The following is a 5,515-nucleotide window of genomic DNA, read 5'->3' as shown; positions in this document are numbered from 1 at the left end:
GTCTGAGGATCGCTTGATGATCAATAGCCATCCGGGGGCCACGCTAGCGGCACGGCTGGGGTCGCCTCTCTGGTCCGTTGCCTGCAGCGGGCAGCGGTGGTGGTGGCAGCAGCGGCATCCCACTGGTGCCCGAGGGAAGGCAGTCAGGGGTTCGGCGAGGGAAGCGTTTCCCTAGGAGGCCTCGATCCCTTCACTGCAGCCTGGCGGGCATCGTCGTCGTCGCAGCCATCGTCGTTGCCATGCAGGGCCTTCGTCCCCCTAAATGCAGACTCGGGGAGCACTCCGTTGCTCCCCGCTCCCGGAGCAAGCCGCTGGGGTGGAGCTCGTCCTCGCCGGGACCGTGCCGTGGATGCGGTGGCACGGCAGCCTGGGGAGAGCGAGAGACGGCATCGAAAGGCACTGCCAAGGGCCGAGAGAGAAAGAGAGAGGAGGGCGAGAAGGGGAGGTGAGGCACGGCCTCGCCCCCAGCGTCCCCCCGCACAGGCGGCTGTCTGCGGGTGGGAACCGTGGTGGTACCGTGCCATGCTTCCGAGCACGCGCGCGTGGCGAGAGCGCCGGGGATGGTTGTTCTGACCCCGTCCTCCCTTCGCCCGCCCCCTCCTCTTCTGTCGCGGTCTCTGGGCGCGCCGAGGGGCGCCATCGTTCCTCTCTCTCTCCCCGCTGATGCCGTCGTGCGTGCCACCGCCCAGCCGGTCCTCCCGCGCGGGGCCGTCTCTGCCCCACTCCCTTTTTCGTTCTCGTCTCCGGGATGGGGCTCTCCATCTCCTCATTGCTCGCTCATGCGCACGCGCACTCTCTCTCTCTGGCTCCCTCCGGGAGTGCGGAGAAGAGGGGGGGACTGGCGGTGTAGCGGGCGGGGGAGACACGGCGGCCATCATCGCACGCGCCCCCATGCACGGCGCGGCCGAGCTTTGGGATTGCAAGCTCAGATCAGACGTGGCGACCCGCTGAATTTAACATATTAGTCAGCGGAGGAAAAGAAACTAACGAGGATTCCCTCAGTAACGGCAAGTGAAGAGGGAAGAGCCCAGTGCCGAATCCCCACCCCGTGGTGGGGCGTGGGACATGTAGCATACAGAAGCCCCCCTCCCCGGTGGAGCTCTCGGGGGACCCAAGTCCTTGTGATTGAGGCCGCAGCCCGCGGATGGTGTGACGCCGGTAGTGGCCCCCCGGCACACCAGGCCCGGGGCTTCTCGGAGTTGGGTTGCTTGGGAATGCAGCCCAAAGCAGGTGGTAAACTCGGTCTAAGGCTAAATAGCGGCACGAGACCGATAGCCAACAAGTACCGTAAGGGAAAGTTGAAAAGAACTTTGCAGAGAGAGTTCAAGAGGGCGTGAAACCGTTAAGAGGTAAACGGGCGGGGCCCGCGCAGTCCGCCCGGAGGATTCAACACAGCAAGTTGCGGTCGGCCAGCGCGGGTTCCGCGGATCCTTGTCTCCGCCTCCCCTCCGTCCCCTGGGTGAACCCCGTGCGTGGGGCGGGCCGGGGGGGGGGGCGGGCCGGTGCGGGGACCGCCACCCGACCGGCAGCCGGCCATGGCCGAGCACATTTCCTCTGCGGCGGTGCGCCACAACCAGCTCTGGGTCAGCTGGGAAGGCCTCGGCGGGCAAGTGGCCGAGCGCCGCGTGAGTGGCGGCGGGTGTTACAGCCCCCAGGCAGCAGGTCTTGCTGAATCCCGGGGCCACGGGAGAGGACCGCTGTAGCGCCCTCCTCCCCCCCGTCGGCGGCGCTGTGGTTGGGGGCGTCGCTTTTCCCCCGCCCTCCCCCTCCCGGGGGTGGGGAGGGTGGGGCCGGCGTCCCCGCAGCATGGCGTTTCAGGCAGGGGTGCAGGGGCCGAGTCCACGGACCCCCAGCACCACTGTCAACCAGGGCGGACTGTCCTCAGTGCGCCCCAACCGTGCGGCGCCGCTGGGCCGGGCTTGACGGGCTGTGCTCTGGCTCCCAGGGTCCGCAGCGATGTCAGCTACCCAACCGACCCGTACTGAAACACGGACCAAGGAGTCTAGCACGTGCGTGAGTCAGGAGCCGTCGTCGAAAGCCCGCGGTGCAATGAAGGTGAGGGCTGCTGCGCCCCTGCTGAGGTGGGATCCCGGGGCGCGTGTCGCGCCTGGCAGCCTCGGGCGCACGACTGGCCCGTCTCGCCCGCCGACCCCTCGTGGGGCCGGGGAGGTGGAGCATGAGCGTCTGTGCTAGGACCCGAAAGATGGTGAACTATGCCTGGGCAGGGCGAAGCCAGAGGAAAACTCTGTGTGGAGGTCCGTAGCGGTCCTGACGTGCAAATCGGTCATCCGACCCGGGTCTAGGGGCGAAAGCCTAATTGAACCATCTAGTAGCTGGTTCCCTCCGAAGTTTCCCTCAGGATAGCTGGCACTCGGCAATGGGCAGTTGTACCCGGTAAAGGGAATGATTAGAAGTCCTGTGACTGAAACAATCTCAACCTATTCTCAAACTTTCAATGGGTAAGGGGGCCGGCCCGCTGGCGTGGAGCCGCGCCGTGGAATGCGAGTGCTCAGTGGGCCACTTTTGGTAAGCAGAACTGGTGCTGCGGGATGAACCGAACGCCAGGTTAAGGCGCCCGATGCCGACGCTCATCAGAGCCCAGAAAAGGTGTTGGTTGATCTAGACAGCAGGACGGTGGCCATGGAAGTCGGAATCCGCTAAGGAGTGTGTAACAACTCGCCTGCCGAATCAACTAGCCCTGAAAATGGATGGCGCTGGAATGTCGGGCCTATACCCAACTGTCGCCGGCAGTGCAACGCCCACGGGGGCTAGGCTGCGACGAGTAGGAGGGCCGCTGCGGTGCGCCTCAAAGCCTGGGGCGTGGGCCAGGGTGGAGCCACCGCAGGTGCAGATCTTGGTGGTAGTAGCAAATATTCAAACGAGAGCTTTGAAGGCCGAAGTGGAACAGGGTTCCATGTGAACAGCAGTTGAACATGGGTCAGTCGGTCCTAAGTGATAGGCGAGTGCCGTTCCGAAAGGGCGGGCGATGGCCTCCATTGCCCTCAGCCAATCGAAAGGGAGTCTGGTTCAGATCCCCGAATCCGGAGTGGCGGAGACGGGTGCCGCGAGGCACCCAGTGCTGTGACGCAACCGATCCTGGAGAAGCCGGCGGGAGCCCCGGGGAGAGTTCTCTTTTCTTTGTGAAGGGCTGGGCACCCTGGAAAGGGTTCGCCCCAAGAGAGGGGCCCGCGCCTTGGAAAGTGTCGCAGTTCCGGCAGCGTCCTGTGAGCTCTCGCTGGCCCGTGAAAATCTGGGCGAGAGGGTGTAAGACTCGCGCCGGGCCGTACCCATATCTGCAGCAGGTCTCCAAGGTGAACAGCCTCTGGCATGTTGGAACAATGTAGGTAAGGGAAGTTGGCAAGCCGGATCCGTAAATTTGGGATAAGGATTGGCTCTAAGGGCTGGGTCTGTCGGGCCGGGGCGCGAAGCGGGGCTGGGCGCGCGCCATGGCAGGACGAGGCACCGCACGCGGGTGAGTGCGCTCCGCGTGGCCCGCCTGGGCGCCGGGGCGTGCGCGCGTGCGGCAGCGACTCTGGACACGCGCCGGGCCCTTCCCTTGGATCGCCCCAGCTGCGGCGGGCATCGCCCACCCTCCCCTCCACCCGCCCTCCACCTTGCCGCAGCCAGCGCCCCAGCGGGGCCGCCACCATCGTCGTAGCGCGCCGCTGCCCCGTCGGTTCCTGCCGGCGGGGTCCCCGCGGCACACGGCCGTGGCCAGCGTCAGCCGAGCAGTTTGCGCGGGGGAGGGTCCCTGGAGGGGGTCCCCAGGCTGGCACCCCACCTCGGCCGGTGCCTAGCAGCCGGCTTAGAACTGGTGCGGACCAGGAGAATCCGACTGTTTAATTAAAACAAAGCATCGCAATGTGATTTCTGCCTAATGCTCTGAATGTCAAAGTGAAGAAATTCAATGAAGCGCGGGTAAACAGCGGGAGTAACTATGACTCCCTTACTACCTGAAACCTGGCCCCCTCGTTGGACAGGGGCAACGGGTTCAGAGGTGGGCTGACCACCCATTCCGTTCCCGATGTTGAATCCAGTCATGACTCAGCTATTCCAAATCCATATCCGTTTCTTGGAGGAGGAAACTGGGGGCGGCCGTTCCACCTTACTAGGGTATCGGTGGGCACTCAGACCTCCTGAGATGATTTTGTAACATCTACAACCACCAAACTGACAGAAAATGAATTGGGCTTGCTGGTGAATTTTTCTCTAGAACTCTATAGGTCAGATCTGCAGGAGCATGTACAGGGGGTGGTTCATGTTTCTGTTAATGGGGGGGGGTGTTGAACGGGTTTCCTGAGGTGTTTGAACAGCCTACACCACAACTGAGTGAGGGGGACGACTTAAATCCTAGTCCCCCTAAGGACGATGATCAGAATGTACTTGAGAAGGGAGGCAGTGGGAAGGGGGAAGAGGGTACACCAGAGGCATTGCCTCCAGTGCCTGAGGTCCGCAGTGAACAAGCACCGGGTGACATCGTGAAGGTGACTGTTCCTGACAAAAATCCACCATGTCCTTGCTGTGGTACCCGGCTCAACTCGATGTTGGCCCTAATTGAACACCTTAAGGGGTCTCACGGGAGGAAGAGGGTGTGCTTTCAGTGTGCCTAGTGTGGGAGGGAGAATTTTAACCATCACAGTACTGTTTGTCATTTTGCAAAGTGCAAGGGTCCGAAGGATGCGGGACCTCCAGTGGGAGAGTGGATATGTGAGGTATGCAGTAGAGATTTTATGACTAAAATTGGCCTAGGACAACACAAAAGATTGGCACATCCACTGGTTAGAAACCAGGAGAGGATCGATGCTTCCCAACCAAAAGAAACATCAAACTGAGGAGCCCACAAAAGATGCTGGACAAAGGAGGAGGAAGAGCTACTTGTCAAGCTGGAGGTACAGTTCGAGAGTCACAAAAACATTAATAAGCTCATATCGGAACACTTAACAACCAAAACAGCTAAGCAGATTGGTGATAAAAGGAGAATGCTGCTCAGGAAGAATGGAGTGGGTGGGGGAGCAGCTGGGAACTTGAAATCAGAACCTGGGTCAAGTCATCAATCCCAGGCAGGAACTGTGAACAATGGACTTGGGGGGAACCACCAGCCGGAAGGACCAGCTGCTGGGAAGGGAACAATAGGGACATCTGGACACCACTTTGATAGGGATAACGGTCTCCGGGAAACCGTTGGCCAGTAGAGGGCAGGGCGACTGCAGGCTCGTTATCAGAAAAGGATCAAAGAATGTTTATCAGAGGGGACAATTAACAACTTCCCCAGAGCATTTGAACAGTTATTAGAAGGCCAAAAGGTGCGACCGCTGCTCAATCAGACAGCGCAGGACTGCTTTGGTTGCCTGGAATCAGTGAGCCGAATAAGAACAGCACTCCGGGGGAAAAGCAAAAAGGAAACTCGGGAGGAGCAGCCAAGAAAACAGTTTCAGAAGTGGATGAAGGACAGAGCGATCAAAAGAGGTAACTACCTCCGCTTTCAGTGTTTATTCCATCTAGATGGGGAAATTAG

General features: G+C 60.9%; 1 non-coding gene across 1 annotated transcript in view; it reads left to right on the top strand.

The window, feature by feature from the left end:
- Positions 1-12, top strand: part of LOC143694563 (5.8S ribosomal RNA) — a 153-nt gene extending 141 nt beyond the window's left edge. Inside the window, exon 1 of the ribosomal RNA XR_013183142.1 lies at positions 1-12. This exon is cut by the window's left edge and continues 141 nt beyond it. This is a non-coding gene — a ribosomal RNA (5.8S ribosomal RNA).
- Positions 13-5,515: the final 5,503 nt, after the last annotated feature.

The sequence above is a fragment of the Agelaius phoeniceus genome, chromosome 7, assembly GCF_051311805.1.
Source record: "Agelaius phoeniceus isolate bAgePho1 chromosome 7, bAgePho1.hap1, whole genome shotgun sequence".
Lineage (NCBI taxonomy): Eukaryota > Metazoa > Chordata > Aves > Passeriformes > Icteridae > Agelaius > Agelaius phoeniceus.
The sequence above is the reverse complement of the archived record's forward strand: the minus strand, read 5'-3'. Positions and strand labels throughout refer to the sequence as shown.